Source organism: Serinus canaria, chromosome 24, assembly GCF_022539315.1.
Source record: "Serinus canaria isolate serCan28SL12 chromosome 24, serCan2020, whole genome shotgun sequence".
Lineage (NCBI taxonomy): Eukaryota > Metazoa > Chordata > Aves > Passeriformes > Fringillidae > Serinus > Serinus canaria.
In genome coordinates, this window is record NC_066337.1 from 4,412,026 (window position 1) to 4,430,613 (window position 18,588).

The window sequence follows — 18,588 nt, forward strand, 5'->3', positions numbered from 1 at the left end:
GAGGAGGAGGAGGAGGTTTGGTGCTCCTTGGAAGTGGCAGAGCTGGAGGAACAATGGGTGTTCCTGCTGGATGGATGGGCCTGGGTGGGCTCTGTCCTCAGCCTGGCTGTGGGATTTGCAGGCGGCCTCGGGAAGGGAGGAGATGAGAATCTTGGCTCCATGCTTCAAGGGCTGATATTAATTCTATTCTATTCTATTCTATTCTATTCTATTCTATTCTATTCTATTCTATTCTATTCTATTCTATTCTATTCTATTCTATTCTATTATATTATATTATATTATTTGTATTATATTATATTATATTGATATTATATTATATTATATTATATTATTTATATTATATTATCTTATATTATCTTATATTATATCTTTTCTATATTTATCTCTTCTATTACTATTCTATTTATCTATTTACTTATTTATATTATCTTCTATTATATTATATTATATTCTTCTTATATTATATTATATTATTATCTTATTCTATTTTCGAAGTATAGACTCTATTGATATATTTATATACTATATATTTTATAATACTATATAGACATGTTTATTTAAATATGTATTTTACATATATACTTATATAATATGTAATATCTAGTATATCAATATATATATATTATATAAGAATATAAAATTTTAATATAATTAATCTGTTCCCAACCAAAACCATTTTAGGACTCTCTGAAGAGCTGAGGGACACGAGGATGTGTGAAATCCCCACTCTGAGTTATCAGTTCAGAGCTCAGGGTGAATCCTTCCAGCCCCTGTCCCCCTGCTCTCCATGGACATCAATAAACACCTGATTTTAGCCCTTGGCACATCCCAGAAAAGCTCCTGAGATGGTCCAGAGGAGATAAAATCCCAATTTAGCTGCCTGCTAGGAAAGTCCCCTGTTAGGGACTTTGTGCCTCTGAGGGACTTTCCTGAGCAAGGGAAACTTTGGGATGTGAAGTGGGAAAGAGAAAAGAGAAAAGGGAAAAGAGAAAAGGGAAAAGAGAAGAGAGAACAGAGAAAAGAGAAAAGAGAAGAGAGAAAAGAGAAGAGAGAAAAGAGAAAAGAGAAAAGAGAAAAGAGAAAAGAGAAAAGAGAAAAGAGAAAAAAAGAGAAAATCTTTTTGATGGCTGCATTTGTGTTTAATTAGCCTGCCATGGCTGCTTTTCCAAACCCAAAACTTTCTCTGGGGCTTTCCAAACCCTCCTCAGGCTCTGTGTGCACTGGAAGTGCAGCACAGCTTGGGTTTGTCACGTAGGATTTGGACTTTTCCTTCCACGGTCCCGAAGGAAACGAGGGAAACCAGAGAAGTGTGGGCAAGGAAACAATTCTGTAAAGGAATGACATCACTTGGCTGCCCTGAGGAGCAAAGTTGGCTTGGTGTGGCTCTGTCCCCTGGGCACTGTCACAGTCTGCAGGCTGAATTGGGGCTCTGGTCCCGAGGCCTTTTGGGCTCCAGAGATGTAATTTCTGTCGGGGTTTGTGCTGCTCCCCGCAGGACCTGCAGCCCTTGGAGCCTGGCTTTGCTCACACTCCGGGCTCAGGAGGAGTTTTAACCCATTTTAAATGTGTGATGTCCCCTGCAGTTGTGACTGGGATTAGGGCTCCTCACCCTGACAATATTCTGTCTTATTTCATTTTAATTCCTGCATTTGGCTTTTCCCTGGAGGCTGTGACGGAGCCAGCAGAGACTCCAGGACCAAAATTTCTGCTCCTCTTGCGGAGGAGAGTTGAGACATGAGAGCAAAGTGGAAAAAACCCTGGAAATACAATGGAAACCTTTAAAAACAACCCATGCAATTTTGCAAAATTGCTTCTTTTCAGCAATTCCCTGTGAATTTGGGGAAGGGGGGGTTGCTGCAGCGCAGGGCTCAGGCACAGCAATGGTGTAAATTGCAAATGGAAGTGCCAAAACCAGTCTGGCCTGTGCAGGTCACTGGAGTAGACACAGCTCTTGCCTGCAAGCATTTGTAATCTAAAACCCCAGCTCTATTCCCACTGGAGGTAATGACAAAACTCCATGTGATTGCAAACGGAACAGGATTAGACCCTAACTAAATAAAAGGAGCTTTTTTTTTTTTTTTGCTTTTTTTTTTTTTTCCAGTCACCAGATACTCCTTCCCTACGACAAATTCAAACAGCTTTTGTTCAGGAGTCCAAGAACCGAGTTCAGTCTGGAAAAACAAAAAACCAGCACAACTTCTTCCCTCACTTTGCAGCAGGTTTGGAAAGACAAGATTGGAAAGAGAATTCCCATCTGTTATTGGAGCATTTAATCATTCTCTAAAAGGCAGCCCAGTTTTATTTTCTCTGGGGAGCGAGCAGCATTAGCTGAGGCATAAAGCAAACTCCACCAAGTGTAGAAAAAACTCAGCCTGATGTCCTGTTTGACAAACTGACCTGCGGGTCACAACCTGAGTTTATTGATCCGTGGGGCCTTGTCTGGGTGCCGGGCATGTTTTCTGGACTTTGGTTTCAGCTGCATTCCTCACTTCTCAAAGAGGGGGAGTGGATTTCTGCTAGGAGTAACCACTGGGAAGGAAGTAATGTTCATTAAGTGTGCAGGCAGTGCAGGACGAAGCATGCTCACTGCAAGAGGCTCCTCTGCCCTGCCTGTCAAGCCTGGTTTGAACTCGGTCCAGAACGCCGGATTTACTTTTCAGGAAGAAACCCTACCTGCCTGGGCTGCTTTTTTCCCCTTCCCTCCTCCTCAGAGGAGTGCAAACAATGTTCTTTTGATGCTTTCCTGCCAGTGGGAATCTCGCCCTGGAGAAGGAGACAAAACTTTGCTACCTGTGAAGCGAAGACTGCTTAGGTCAGTACGAGGGGGCGCAGAGGAACTTTGCGAGCAGCTTTTGTGGCTTTTGAACTCCCCTGTTTCTGCTCTCCTCTATCCCTTCCCATCTCCAGCACAGCTGAACTTTTTTGGGGGGGAAAAAAGAGAAAAAAAAAAACCCACAAAAAAAAAAAGTTCAGCAGTTCTCTGCTTGTTGATTCTCTCTGCTGAAGGTAAACTCGGTTTGAGTGAAACCAGCCCAAATTGGCTGGGAGCTGAGCTGAACTTCTGCAAAGTCGACTTGCTGATAGAACAGAGGTTTTGTTTCCTTTACTTTTTCTTCTCTTTCTCCTTTTCCCTCTGAATGCAATCCCGGGCTTCCAGCGTGTGCTTTCACAGCCTGGTCCCCCCTTTCTCTCCCCGCCCTCTGCCTGAGCTGAAAACGAGACTCGTTCTTGAATAATAAACTCTGTGTTATCAAGCAAATCTTGTGGCTTGTTCATGTGATTGCTCCCAGTCCAGCATCCATGGCTTTTGCCTTTTCATACATTTTCCAGTTCTTTCTGGAAAAAGGAATTGCAAAACTTTTAGCAGAGAGGTGAGAGAAAGCAATTTGAGTTGATCACTGAATTTGACTCGGTGGCTGAATTTTTTTAAGTTTTTCAGTTTTTAAGTGCTCTCTACCTTTTTGCTTTTAAAAGCATATTTAGAACTCCTGTCTCTCCAGGATTGAAAATATTCCCAACCTTTGAATGGGAAAAGAGAATTTTTCTTCTTTTTGTGAGACTTTGTGCTGCCTAATGGAGATTTTGCTGAACGTAGGCCAAATGGCCAAGAAACAAAATGACCACTGAATAAGAAGTGAAATGGACTTAAATAATTAGAAACTGCCTGTAGTTAATGATTGTTTGAAGTGGGTCAGAAACATTTGGCAGCTCCTGGTGTTAAATTTTGTCCTGGGATACACTTGGGAATAGCGATGTGCTTTATCAAAAGTTAGGATTTAATTTTGTGTGTTTGAGGAGTGGGTACAGACTTGGATATTTGTTTTAGAAGCTGAAGAAAATGACTCAGACACGTGCAAACGTGAAATCCCTGTGTTTAAAAGCTGTATATTTATTATTTGGCTGTTCCAAACTGGGAGTTGTGCCATGCAGAGGGTCTCAGTGGGAAACAAGGGATAGCAGGTATGATGAATAACTCCTGGCTGGAGCACTGGGAGTGGAAAATATCTTTGCAAACTCCACCAATTTTGCTGAAAAACCTCTGCAGAACCCGCCCTGTGCAGAGGGGGAGAGGAGGAGGGGGTTTTGCTGGATCTCCTGGGGGATTCCCACTGGGATTACCTGCCTGGAGCCCGGGCAGGGACGGCGAGCAGCCAGGCCAGGCAGAAGGAATCTGCAAAAACCCAAAGCTGGAGCTCTCTGATCTTTCCCCACGTGCACCCCCTGGGATCCAAGGGAGGTTTTGATGAGGCAAGGCTGGGGAAATGTCTCTGCCTTTTGATTTGGGGGCCTGCTGGGGGTGGTGGTGCTGCAGATGGACACGGTGGGGCCACGGGGCTCTCTCCCCCTGGCCATTCCAGCCCTCCATTTCCTGGGAAATGGGGAGGGTCCTTTGTCAGGCACTTTGCATATTTATGGGGGAAAAAGAAATGCCTTGTGCTTGGAGAGGTGAATAAAGCCAGGCTGCAAAGCTGCACATCCCTGTGTGAGTGCTGAACACAGACTTGTGGTGCCTGAGATTGATCCCAGAGCCATTGTCCTCATCCAGGCACAAACAACGTGGCCTCCCCCATTGTTCCTCTGCAGGTACCCAAATTGCACAGATCCAGCTTGGCACAAACCCATTTCAAGTGGAAATTATAGTTCAGGACAAGAAATATTTTGTGATTGTTTAATTTCCCTCCCCAGGGTTGAGATTTTGCAATCTGTAGCTTTGAAAAAGCTGGAAGTGAAAAAAACTCTTGGTCCACATAACCAGGCTTTCACCTGAGATGTGGAACACTCAGATCCCCATTGTTCTTTGCAGGTACCCAAGTTTCACTGATCCAGCCTTGTACAAACCCACTTCATGTGTAAAATTATAGTTCAGGACAAGAAATATTTTGTGATTGTTTATTTTCCCTCCCCAGGGTTGAGAGTTTGCAATCTGTAGCTTTGAAAAAGTTGGAAGTGAAGAAAAACTCTTGGTCCGTAGAGGCCAGACTTTCACCTGTGATGTGCAGCACTCAGGTCCCCATTGTTCCTCTGCAGGCACCCAAGTTTCACTGACTCAGCTTTGTACAAACCCATTTCATGTGGGAATTATAATTCAGGACAGGAAATATTTTGTGATTATTTAATTTCCCTTCCCAGGAGGAAATTTTGCACTGAAATTTTGCAATTTGTAGGTTTGAAAAAGTTGGAGTTGGAAAACAACTTTTCCACTTTTAACCATAACCAGACTTTCACCTGTGATGTGGAACATTGAGATCCCCATTGTTCCTTTGCAGGTACCCAAGTTTCACTGATCCAGCTTTGTACAAACCCATTTCACGTGTAAAATTACAATTCACACAGGAAATATTTTGTGATTGTTCAATTTCCCTCCCCAGGGCTGAGAGTTTGCAATTTGTAGGTTTGCAAATGTTTCAAGTAGAAAAGAACTCTTGGCCCGAGGAGCCAAGACCTTCAGCTGAGATGTGAAACCCTCAGCTCCATTCCATGAGGATGGATCCAAGAATCCCCTCATCCTCCTGTCCTCCTTTGTTTCCATCCTCAGACAGAGATCTGCTTCTTCCTCCACCTCCCCAGGTATTCCCAAGGCAAGTCTGCTCCTGTTTGCTGCTTGCATTTAAATCCTTCTTTATTTCTAAACCCAGGGAGGGGAATTCCACAGTTCCTGGAAAGGCCCAGGTCTTTCTAAGGTTTCATTTACCTTTTCTCAGCTTGCATTTACCTCCAGAGTGGAGCAAACCATTGCAAATGGGCTTAACCTCATTTTCTGTCTTCCGTTTTTGGGCTGAATCCTGGGCTTTTGGGACTATTTAAATAGGGGGAAAAAACCTTCGTGTGTCCCTCCAAAGTTCCATGGATGGTTTTGCTCTTTGAAATGGAGCAAAAATTTGAAATCTGAATCCAGCCACAATCCAGAGGCAGAGGTGAAATTTGGAGGAGAGGAATGGGCTGGATCCCATCTCCTTGAGCTGCAGGGCTGCTCCTGCTCTTGGAATTCTGGAGCACTTCAGGCACCTCCCAGTGCTCACACATATTTTTTATTTTATTTTTTATTTTTTGTTTTGTATTATTTTTATTTTATATTGTTTTATTTTAATATTTTTTATTTTTTTATTTTTTATTTTTATTCTTTATTTTGTCATTTATTTTTATTTTTTATTTTGTTATTTTTTATTGATTTTTATTTTTATTTTTTCTTTTTATTTTTTTTTTTATTTTTATTTTCTTTTTCTTTTTTATTTTCTTTTTTTCTTATTTTTTTTTTTTTATTTTCCTTTTTCTTTTTCTTTTTTCTTGCATTTTTCTATTTTTCTTTTTTCTTTTTCTTTTTCTTTTTTCTTTCCTTTTTTTTTTCTTTTTCCCTTTTTCCACTTTTTTCTTTTTCCTTTTTTTTTTTCCTTTTCAGGTTTTTTCCCTTTTTCTTTTTTTTTCTTTTTTCTTTTCTTTTTTTGAAGATGGGCATTTCTCAGAGCATTTTGAGGATCAGGATGTCAAGATCCATCTGAAACACCCTGGGAAAGAGGGGCAGCTGGGATGAGGGAAGCAGCCCCACATGGGGGGGGTCATTCCTGCATCCTGAATGGGATTTAGGAACAGTCACATTCCTGGATGTGCTCTGCAGGTGAAGACTGTGGTTGTTGGGGTGTTCTCCCCTCTCCATGTGGGAGGGCTCAGGGAGGTGGAAGAGCAGGGATGATTATTTTGGAGGAAGCTGCAGCAGAGGAGGACGTGGAATCTCCTTGGAGGAGGCATTAAAAACGGCATTTGCTCGTGTCTGGAGCAGAAGTGTAAGGGGAAAACTGCAAGTGGTGCCTCAGGCAGAAATGTGCATTATCATCCCCCTCTGGTCCTTGAGAAGAACCAGGGAACAGCAGGGCAGGTCCCTGGAGGCTCCTCTGAAACACCCCTGGGAACATCCAGAATGTTCCTTCCCCACCTTCCCTGTCCCCAGCAGGAGCACGTGGAAGTTGCTGCAGGGAATGAGCCGTGGAGGAGTTGGAAAAGTTCAAAATAAAACCTCTTTACAGGTTCAAAAGAAAACCTTTTCCCCCAAGCTGTTGAATTTACCCCAATTTCTCCTCAAAGGCAGCGAGGTGCTGCAGGTGTTGCTGCATCATTTGGGACATGGGGCAGAAAACAATTCCTGCTGTTCATGGTGAATTCCTGCCTCCTTTTTGCAGGCAGCAATGGAAATGGAAACAATTCCTGCTGTTCATGGTGAATTCCTGCCTCCTTTTTGCAGGCAGCAGTGGAAATGGAAACAATTCCTGCTGTTGATGGTGAATTCCTGCCTCCTTTTTGCAGGTAGCAATGGAAATGGAAACAATTCCTGCTGTTCATGGTGAATTCCTGCCTCCTTTTTGCAGGCAGCAATGGAAATGGAAACAATTCCTGGTGTTCATGGTGAATTCCTGCCTCCTTTTTGCAGGCAGCAATGGAAATGGAAACAATTCCTGCTGTTCATGGTGAATTCCTCTTTTCCTTTTTGCAGGCAGCAATGGAAATGGAAACAATTCCTGGTGTTCATGGTGAATTCCTCTTTTCCTTTTTGCAGGCAGCAATGGAAATGGAAACAATTCCTGGTGTTGATGGTGAATTCCTCTTTTCCTTTTTGCAGGTAGCAAAATGGAAACAATTCCAATGGGAATGGAAACAATTCTCTTTGGCTCCACAAATGTAAGTACAAACAGAATTTCTCTTGCCATGGGTGGAAGTGTGAGTCTGACACGAGATCAAAGCACAAGACAAGTGTTGATGTTGTGTGGGGTTTTTTTTTATAAAAAGCAAACAAACAAGGAGGTCAGGGGAAAGTTATTTATTTGACCTTTTTCTGCTGGCTTTGCAGAAAATCAGGGTTCATTTGGGTTTAGATCCAGCTGCATTTGGGCCAAAGTTGTCTCTGGAGAAGTCTGGGAGGGACAGGAGAGGAGAAAAGCTTTTAGCTCTGTCTGTTGAGAAACCTCCTGGGCAGCAATTCCAGGAACTCCTGCGGGACTGAGAAGTTTAACTCCTATTTTTAGAAGTATTGTGGGAGCTTAAATCAGCCTTTAAAGCTTTTAGGAGCCTGGCAAGGCAGGTGGGAGCCCCGTGGGATCTGTGAAGTGTCTGAACAGGTTGTGAGGCTCACTCTGAGAGTTGATATTAACTCACCATGGGGACATCAGCAAAACCCACTTGACTCCTGCATCAATCTTCCCAAAGCCAAACCCTGCTCAGTCTCCATCTCCTGGTTTCACAGGAGCTGGCATTCAGAAATTCTGGAGGCTGAGTTTGAGGCTCTCCATGATTTGGGATGTGTTATCCATTGCTTTCAAATCACAAATGAAAATAATGAATGCCACACGTATTTCAGTGGCTGTTGGTGCCTCGTGGAGCTCACCAAAGTTCAGGGCAGGTTTTTGGGGTTGGGAAAACTCCTTGAGGGGTTGGGGAGTGCTGCAAAATTTAAGCAGGAGTTCAGTGCAGATTCAGCTCTCTGCAAAAAAAAAAGGTTTCAGAGTTGCAACCTGGGCCAGAGTTCAGCATCTGAATCCCCTTCAGGGCAGAGGTGCAAAGAAATGGAACTTTCTGCATCGAGATGCAAATTCCCCATAGCAATGGGGCTTTTCTGAGCTGCTCTGGGGGTTCAGGTGGCTGGAAAAACGAGCTTTGTGTTCCCCAGGCAGCAGGGACCGGGGTTTCTCCCCAGTGCCTTTGTCTGGGGATGTGTAAAGCCCTCAATGTGTCATTCTTTCTGCTTCAGCTGGTCGAGACTCCCCTCTCCTCTATTGATTTTACCCAGAGTTCTGCCTGCCCTTGAAGGTGTGACCTGTACCTCGGGCTCATTTATTTCTGTCATGGCTGCAGCGTGGTTTGGAGGGCAGCAGGGGTAGGAGGGAGAACAATGAATTCAGCATGGAATATAAATCCCAAGGCTGCAGCCCTCAGACATTCCAGCACACAGCCCATTCTCCTGCCTGGCACTCTGCACGGCCTCGGATTAAAAAGGGGGAAAGAAAGAAAAAAAAAAGGAAAAAAAAAAGGGAAAAAAAAAAAAAACAGAAATAAAGGGCAGGCATTTGTATAACTAATCAGGTGAGCCATGGTGGGTAATCCCTTTGGTCACACACGCTGGCATGGCTGTGAAGATTTGCTGGGCTTCTAAAGCACTTACAATGACATCTTAGTTTGTGAACCTGAATGCAAAAGCCTCACCTGGATGGCCTGGCAGTGTTTCTGGAGCTGAGCCCTGGAAATTTGTGTGTGGATGGGCAAAAGGTTTTGGTTTGTGCTGGAAACTCATTTTGGCGGGCAGGCTGAGGGATTATTTTTTAAAATTTAATTTATTTTATGTCGTAGCACATTTACTTTCCTGCTCAGCTTTTATAGATTGAAAAACAAGTTTAAATGAGGTTTAAACACTGCAAGTCCTGAGCTGAAGCTGCTGGCCCCTCTCACAGTGGGGTTTTCTCTCCTGCCCTGCAGCCTTTGCCTCCTGCCCCACACAGCTCATCAGTAACTGGATTTAGGGAATCCTAAATCCTAAATCCACTTCCCTGGGAAAAACCTGCTGCTCCTGAGTTCCCTTGGAGGAAAGCTGAGCTCTGCTGGGAACCTTGGGCTGGCAGTGAGTCCTTGGGCTGCAGGGATTTCCAGGCCCCCTCCTCCCACCCTGGGGGAGTTTTTGGGGGAGGTTTTGGGGTTTTGGTCATCCTGTGATGAGGGTGATGGTTTGGGGTGGTTTCCTGCAGTTGAGGCTGCTCAGCTCAGGGTTCTGCAGCACAGGGGGGGCTTTATGACACAGGAGTTTGCATAATTCCAATTTACTGCCTTCCCTGGGAATTCAGGGCTCATCCTGCAGAAGGGCTGAGCAGGAGCAGCTGCCCTGGGGTTTCTGCTGTGGGGCAGGGCAGTGGGGCCAGCAGGGAAAGCCAGGATTCAGAGGAATGCAGAGCACTCTGGACCTGGGTAGATTTAATTTCCAGGTGATTTTCTGGGAGCTGCTGCTACGGAAAGCACTAAATTAGCCTGGGATAGCTGAATTTAGTGAAAATTCAACCTCCCTGGCCCGTGGAGCCACATTTGTGGAGCCTGTGTGCCAAACAGAATTTAAATTTTGCAAATAAATCTGGTTATTTTCTGTGGGGTTTGGGTTCCAGTGGGTCCATGTGCCACAGCCATAAAAGTTTGGTTTTCTTACCCCCAAGATTTTTTGTGCAATATTATTTCACAAATTGTTTTTTTCCCAAAATATTTTTGTGAAATATTTTGGTAGCACCTGTGGAGGGGAACAAGCAGAACAGGAGGTGTCAAATCAGAGTAGAAATGTGAATAAAAAGATTTAGGATTTATGGGAGGGGCACAGGGATAGAATAAGAAATTAAATGGTATTTTTGGCACCTCCACTTTCTTTAAATCATCTCTGGCAATCTATTGATTATTCCAGGGAACAAAGCAGCCAGGGCTGGGCATTCCAGCTGCAGCCTCCTTGGCATCTCTGTGTTTATGGGGCTCACTCTTTTTCCTTGGCCCCCAGCAGCAATAAATCCAAGATCTGACCCTTGCAGGGCATTGCACTCTCCTGAAACAGAGGGAGGGAGGGGTGAGAGCACAGAAAACACCCTGGGTGCTCCCCTGAGTGATTGTTGGGGCTTCCAAGGCAAACCTGGAAGAAAGAGGGAGAAATGTGAATCCTGATCTGACACGTGGCACCAGCCCAGGGCTTCAGCCCCTGTCTGAAACTCCAGTCCTGGCCAGAACCCACCCCAGGGGGGTTTGGGAACATTTCACTGCAGAAACGTTGCCCCAAATGTCATTTCCCTGATTTTTCCTCGAGGAAATGTTTTAGTTGAAGTGGAAAACAAGGGGCAGCTCCCAAGCTGGAGGGAGCCTGAAGCTCTCAGGGGTTTTTCCACCTCCACCAAAATCCTTTTGTGCTTCTGAATGATGTTTGCTCCTGAGCTGATGTTTGCATCCATGGGTGCCATCGTGGTGGATTTGGGGATTTTGTGATTCCCTCCCTGAAATCCAGCCTCTGGCAGAGGTTCCAGTTCTTGCTGCAGGGGCTGGGGTGGGACAGGGGGAAAATTCCTGCTCTGGCCTTTTTGCCTCCTGCTGGGACTCAGTTTCATCTCCACATCATTTCATTGATATTTTCTCCCTGCAGGCACTGGGCAGGTTTGGAAATTAAAGGAAGGGAGAACAGAATCACTGAGATGCTCCCCACCCTCAGTGGGTGCAGGTCCCTCTGAGGAGCTGCTGTGCCGTGGGAATTCTCCTCCTTTAGCCCCTCAGAGCTGCCACCACTGAATCCACTTCATCTTTCCTTGCTCTTCTGGAGGTTTTGGGGTTTTTTTCTCTTTTTCTGGGTGTCCTAGAAAGGTGTTGGAGTGCCCAGAAGCAGCTGGGAGTCAGAGAGGGGAGAAACCAGTCCCAGGGCTGATGGCAGGAACAGAGAGCACCAGCACCCCAAAATCCTCTGGGTAAGGTGCCTGAGTCTAGAGGGGGATTTTAGGACTGGAAATCATCCCATTAATGCAGCTGAAATTTTATTAATTAACATCTTACCAACTAAAAAAAAACACTCTCTTTTTTTTTTTTTTTTTTTTTTTTTAATTTTGGTAGCAAAACAAAGGAAAAAAAATACCCAGAGCTGGGTCTGAGAGGGATGGTTGCAAAATAATTTAATAGCTGAGGTGGCCTCTCATGTGGTGCCCAGATGTGCAGTCCCAAATGCCTGTTCTGGGAGGCTGATCATGCAATCCATGCATTCAGGGCTGGCAGCAAAGGCAGCATTGATTTCTTTCTGGGGTGCTGTGGCTGTTGCTGCCTTGGAGATAATTCCACATGAGAGCAGAGGCAAAGCTGAGCTGGAAAAGGAGAATTATTGCACCTCCAGGTGGAAAGAGCTGTGGGATTGTCTGCTCTGGGGTGGGCAGAAGTTCATTTTGATGGAAGTGGGGATGCACAGGTGAAGTGCATTGGGGGGCACTGAGCCCCTTTGTGGTCGCTCTTGGTCTTGGTGGAAGAGATTTTGTGTAAATTTGATTTGGTTCTGAACTAAATTTAGTGAGACCAAACTGAAGCCACTCTGGTTGTGAAGTGTAAACGGGTTTTAAGCAGCTCTCAACTAACTCAACTCAAAAATTAATTAATATAGTTTGGTTATCTTGAGTGCTCTGGTGCAGGTGCTCAAAGTCCACTTTTGATTTTATCATTCTTTCCTTGCACTGCTTGGGTTTTTTTGCCTTTCAGACTCCAAGATAATGTGCTAATTTCAGCTTTCACAAGGAAAAAAAAAAAGTGTTGCAGAGAACATCCTTGAGAATCTGAACCCCAAAGGTGTCAATATCTGAATTCAGATAATTTTAGTCTAATTTTAATCTTGCTTTTGAAAGTTCACATTTGTAATTGCTGGGGTTTATTCTGTGCCCTGGAGGGAGTGATGGGATTTTAGTTGGTGTCATAACTGGGAATCTGATTTCTGTCAAGTGGCTTAGCACTGATTATCCCATCCAAGGAGGGAAAACAGCTTGGCTGAGGGACATCCATGGTGGGGAGGAAATAAATTCCATGGAATGGCAGGAGGGGTTGGGAGGGACCTCAAAGCTCCCCAGTGCCATGGGCAGGGACCCCTCCCACTGTCCCAGGGTGCTCCAGCCTGGCCTTGGGCACTGCCAGGGATCCAGGGGCAGCCACAGCCCCTCTGGGAATTCCATCCCAGGGTCCCTCCACCTTCCCAGACAGGAATTCCTGTCCAAAATCCCACCTAACCCAAACCCTAACCCTAATCCTAACCCAACTCTAACCCTAACCCTAACCCAACCCTAACCCGACTCCAACCCTAACTCTGCTCTAACCTCCCTAACTCTAACGCCCTAACTCTGCGAACCTCCTACCAACTCTACCCTACCCAACCCTAACCCCCTAACCCTAACCCAACCTAACCAACCCTAACCCTAACCCAACTCTAACCCTAACCCTAACCCAACTCTAACCCTAAGCCTAACCCTCTCCCAAGATTTCTTCCCCAAATCCCATCTAAACATGGAATCCTGGAATGCTTTGGGTTTGAGGGACCTCAAAGCCCAGCCAGACCCACCATGGGTCCCACCCCTCCCACTGTCCCAGGGTGCTCCAGCCTGGCCTTGGGCACTGCCAGGGATCCAGGGGCAGCCACAGCCCCTCTGGGAATTACATCCCAGGGTCTCCCCACCCTCCCAGCCAGGAATTCCTGCCCAAACTCCCACCCAAACCTCTCCTCTGTCAGTTTGAAGCCCTTCCTTGTGTCCTGTCCCTCCCTGCCTTGTCCCCAGTCCCTCTGCAGCTCCCAGGTGCCAGCACAGCCTGCAGGGTCCCCTGAGCTCCTCAGCTGCACTCCACCCCCTGTGCTGGACACCTTCAATTCTGCTGTTCCTCTCCTTGGCAGTGGGGGCACTTCCCAAACCTGTGGTGGGTTGAGAAATGGGAATTTTATAGGGATTGGGACCAAGAAAAGCAGGAGCCTGGTGGGTTTTATTTCCCCTTTTGGGGGGCAAGTAATTTAAGAGCTCTGTGTGTGTCTGAGTTGCCTCAGCTGTCAGTGGGGGAATTACTTCACAGGGGACTGGAAATATCATGGTAATGATCCTTGGGATGTGCTTTCAAATGCTGGGAAGGAGAGTGGGAGCGTTCACATGAACCAGAGAAAAGGGAAATGTAGGTTAGGCCTGTCTGAGCCTGTCATGCTTCTCCTGTGTCAGCAAACTCGGGGAGACAAGAGAAAGGAGAGGAAGAGAGATCAAAAGAATACATTAAATTAAAAGGTAAACAGGGAAAGTTAAACTTAAAGCAGCCAGGAGGGAGCTGCACGGGGCTTTGGCTGCGTTCATCTGGATTTTCCATCCTGGGCCAAGGTCTTGTCACCAACAAAAATCCCGAGGAAATCCCTGTGTGGGCAAGAGCTGGGGGTGCTCTGCACGAGAGGAGGGGCCTGAGGAGGGAGTTTGGAGGGGTTTTGCCCTGGTGATGGAGAAAGCAGAGCCCTGGGGCAGCTGAGAGGCTCGGGGTGGCACGCTGGGTGAGATGGCAGCAGAGCAGAGGGCTCCCTGGCAGGGCTCAGAGGCAATAACTCGTTGTAAATGTGGTTTTGTGTCCTCCCAGCTCCTGGCAAACTGGGTTTTAGGGACTTCCCATAGCACAGGCTGCACCTGGAGCAGCTAAGCTGGACTTTAATGCTGAGTTTGGGCTAGTCTAAGCATCCAAGGCCACGTTGGACAGGGCTTGCACAGCCTGGCCTGGTGGAAGATGTCCCTGCCCAAGGCTTGAGATGAGCTTTAAGGTCCTTTCCAACCCAAACCAGCCCAGGATCCTGTGAGCAGACAGAGTTCTGAGCTGGGCTTTTGTTCTATTCCCTTTAATCTCCTCTGTCTGGGGATGAAATAGGCCAAGGAGGCTTTAAATGCAGATCTGTACGGTGAATTTTCCATATCAAGTAGGTGGAGGAGAACAAAAAGCACGTGGGGGAAAATTCCTGACAGTCAATATATGGAGGGTTGGTTATATTTTTATAGAATGATGGGTCAAACACAGGCTGCCAACAGCAATCATACCAGTTGTAATCTTCTTTAACAGAAAAAAGATGAAAAAATTGTTTTTCTGCCTTTGAAGAACGGAAATATCTTTTCCCATTCCCTCCCTGACCTGTTTTACTCTGAGAGATTCTGGATCCACTCACTCAGCTAAATCATCATGAGCAGAGTGTGATGGGAAAAAAAAGCTTCTCCTCAAACTCTGCCTTTTGCACCTTCAGCAGCTGGGGAGGGGTTTTTTTTTTAAAGAAAAATGCTTGATTTGCATGCTGAGCCTTATCTGTGGCAGAGCTGGGCTTTGGAGGCCAGCTCTGTGGGGTGTAATCTTATTTTTGCACGTGGAGAGGCTGTGTGGCTGTGTGTCCTGTCCAGCCTTCCTTCTGGGGCACCACCACTCACCACGAGCTTCCTCCAAGGGGCTGCAGAGGAGTTTTTAAATGGATCCAAGATAAAAAGAGTGGTGGGATGGAGTAGGAACCTCTGGAAAACCAAAAGGGGAAGGTTCCCCTGGCAGCTGAGCTGGTGGCACACCTGTGCTGAGGTGACAGAGCCCAAAATCAGGTGAGGCAACCACGGGGGATGTGGAGGGTGGGGTCTGAGGCTCCCACACCTGAAAAACATTTGGGTTTGTGTGTGCAAAATCCCTGCAGCAGGAACATCTGGCTGGGGTGTCAGTGGCAAGGGAATGGGGCATGGAAAGGCAGGGAACTCTCTGTGTTTGTGCTTTAATTCAAGTTAAATGTGGAGGAGCAAAACCAGCTTGGAGGTGTTTTGGGAGATTTGGGCTGAGTTCTGGGAAAGTCAGTGGGGATGTCGTGGGGAAGTAATGGCAGCTGCTTCATCTTTCAAACCTTGCAAAAAGAGGTTGTTTTATATAAAAAACAACACTTTCTGGGAGGTGTGGAGCAGTCATCCAAGTGCCTGAGGATCTTGTGGGTGATTTGTGTGTGTTAGGCTCACATCATCACAAGGGCAGGTGGTGACAGGACAAGGGGCAGCATCTTCAGTGTCCGATGTTGGGCACTTCCAGGGATCCAGGGGCAGCCACAGCTGCTCTGGGAATTCCATCCCAGGCCCTCCTCCCCCTCCCAGCCAGGAATTCCTTTCCAGAAGGAACTGGCAGAGCATAGGCTGGGATTGGACATTCAGGAATAAGACATCCTGCTCCTGGTGAGGGTGGTGAGGGCCTGGCCCGGGATGCCCAGAGAAGTTCTGGACACCCCAAATATCCAAAGCCAGGCTGGACAGGGCTTGGAGCACCTTGGGAGAGTGGAAGGTGTCCCTGGAAGAGCCCATGACCTGGTGAAGGTGACCACCCTCAGCAGCAGCAGTGGGGCAGGAGCTGCAGGCTGGATTTGTGGTGGAACATTTCCCCAGGGCTGTCAGCAAGCACTGCAGCCAGCTCCAACCCACAGGGAAATCCTGTGCTGCTGCTGTGGTGCAGCTTGGGTGGAAAACCCACTTCCATTTAATTGCTGCTTTCCTGGAGAATTAATTGCAATATTCTGGTGCATTTGCTGAGCAGAGAAACCCAGAACCAGCTCAGGGCTCCTCATCAGGGTAAGAAAATTTTGTGTGAGGTTTGTAACTCTTGCTTTGAGGTTTAATGCAAATCTGAGTACAGCAGAGAAGGATCTTTAGCTTTTAATTCAGAACTGCACGTGGCAAGTGAGTGGATTCTACCACAGCAGAAATTGGGGTTTTGAGGCTCTCTCCAAACCTCTTCACCTCTGGATGCCATTGCTGAGAGCCAGCCCAGCAGGTTGATTTAGTGCTGCCATAAAACAGGAGCCATCTCTGCTATTTACAGACTCCTTTTCGTGGTTCCCTGGTGGTGCTCAAATCTCCTTACCCCTCTGCCACCTTCTGAGGGTGTCAGACCATCACAGCCTGGTTCTTGTTGCTCTTTAAATCCTATTTTTTTTTTTTGCTTTTTGTTGCAAACCCACTTTCCCTTTTCCCAGTAGTCCCCAAGCAGTGAGGAGGGCTGGCCACTGGCCAATTCATTTAAACCTCTGGAATAATAGTTTGCTCTCTAATGAATAGTCTGGCTTTAAATCTCTCCATTCAAGGGTGGTGGCACTCCTGAAGTTGACAGGTACTTATGAGACACTGAGGAAAGGTCATTTGTTGGGTGTTACTTTCATTGATCTGTCCAGAAAACCTCCTGGTCATTCCTCTGTGCTCCTTGAAGGCAATAAAAAGAGGCAAAAAAACCCAGGCAGAAAATCCATTCATTTTCTCATATTTGCTTCAGAAGCCACAAATACCCCATTCCAAGTCAGCAGCTTCCTATTTAAATGTCACAGAATTCAGCCTCACAGTTGGCATCACCTTATTCTGACCAGGGAAACTGAGGCACAGAACAGGGGGATGGTTTTTCCCTGGCCACCAGGTGTTAATGCTGGGCTGGAGACTGGCAGCTCCTCGCTCTGGCTGGCAGAGAGCTGGAGGAACACCACTGGTGGGAGATTTATTGCTCATTTCATCCTTCTTCCCCCACACCCATAAATCAAATGCTCCCATTTTCTTCCTGAAGTTGGAGCTTAATGAACCTAGAAGCAATCTGAGGAAGTAGCACCAAAACCTGGCTGTGCTGAAGCCCTGGTCCATTTACAAATGAGAACCCAGAGCATTGGGAATGTTATTTTTGCTGTAACTTGAGTTTACTTTCCATAGGAGCTGCCAGAGCTGTATTTCAAGGCCTGGCTTCTGGATGGCCAGGAGAAAAAAAGTGACTTTGACATCTCCTAAACCAGGCTGGGAGGGAATGGCTCCTACCTGGGTTAAGGGTTGGGATGACTTAAGTTTTGGATTTCTGTATTTCAGGCTCTGTGCTGCTTTAGTGTGAGGGTCTGGGTTCCCATCAGGGCATGGTGAGCTCTGTGCACAGAGCAGGGAGACAAAACAATTCCTGCTCCAGCTGGGCACCAAGGACAAATGATCCAAATCTCAGCCCAGGAGCACAAACCCCGTGGGCTGGAGAGAGAAAAACAAGGCTGGGACTGGCTGGGCTAAAGCTGGGCTGGGACAATGAACTGCAAGGGGCAAATGGAGCAGAGCTGATCCCAGGGAGAGACCCCGGGAGCGCTCGGGCATTTTGGGGCCATTTTGGATCATCTTGGGTCCATTTTGGGACCATTTTGGTTCATCCTGGGGTCATTTTGGGGCCATTTTGGGTCATCCTGGGTCATTTTGGGACCATTTTGGTTCATCCTGGGTTCATTTTGGGACCATTTTGGTTCATCCTGGGCTTTGGACATTTTGGTTCATGGGTTCATTTCGGGACCATTTTGGTTCATCCTGGGTTCATTTTGGGACCATTTTGGTTCACCTTTGGTGCAGCCCTGGCTGGGCTCTGGTGCTGCCCAAGGTGCATCCATGCAGGAGATCCTTTCAATAAATCCCTGCTTTATTCTGTAACTTCTCCAGCCTCTGTTCCAGGCCAGCCTGCACAAGGCATTAATTGGACTCCAAGGGCTTTTCCAACATCAATGATTCTCTTAATGATTATCTGCTTGCAGTGGACAAAGAATGGGCTTAAATCTCACCCTTTTTGACCTAATTCTGAATTTTTCTGTGTAAAATTTTAGCGTTTGGAGGAGGTAAACATGATCAGTTTTTGTGCAGGGCTCTCAGCATCCATTTCTGGTGGATTTGGAGCTCCAGCTCACAAGTCACTGGAATTCTTCTTGAAAAGCTGAATTTGTGCAAGAAGAGGATGGTGGACTGTTAAAAATTAGGCCCTTCAGAATTAAAAATGAATTTAAAAATCCTTTATCAGGACAGGTGCCTGCAGCAGAGAGATCTGTGGATCTTGGGAGAGGATGTTGGTACAGGAGATCTGAAAACTGGGGTAGGAAAAGGGGAAAAAAGGGTTTTGGTATTGTAGGGTGAAAGCTGAGATCAGAGGGAGGAGGAAGTGTGTGAGGAGCTGCAGGTGAAGCTGGGAAGGCTGAATCCCAGGGCTAAGGCAGGAGCAAGCTGGTGGAGCTGTGGGCAGAGCAGAGCCTGCAGGAGCAGGGCAGCCCGAGGTGGGGAGCTC

General features: G+C 46.4%; 1 long non-coding RNA gene across 3 annotated transcripts in view; it reads left to right on the forward strand.

Moving 5' to 3' along the window:
* The first annotated feature begins 2,373 nt into the window (after positions 1 to 2,373).
* LOC115484460 (uncharacterized) overlaps positions 2,374 to 18,588 on the forward strand; it is a 133,836-nt gene continuing 117,621 nt past the window's right edge. For 2 of the 3 annotated variants that reach the window (XR_007779499.1, XR_007779498.1), the window contains exons 1-2: positions 2,374 to 2,815; positions 7,613 to 7,671. This is a non-coding gene — a long non-coding RNA (uncharacterized LOC115484460). The remainder of the gene's footprint in view (positions 2,816 to 7,612; positions 7,672 to 18,588) is intronic. The other variant, XR_007779497.1, reaches the window with a different exon arrangement.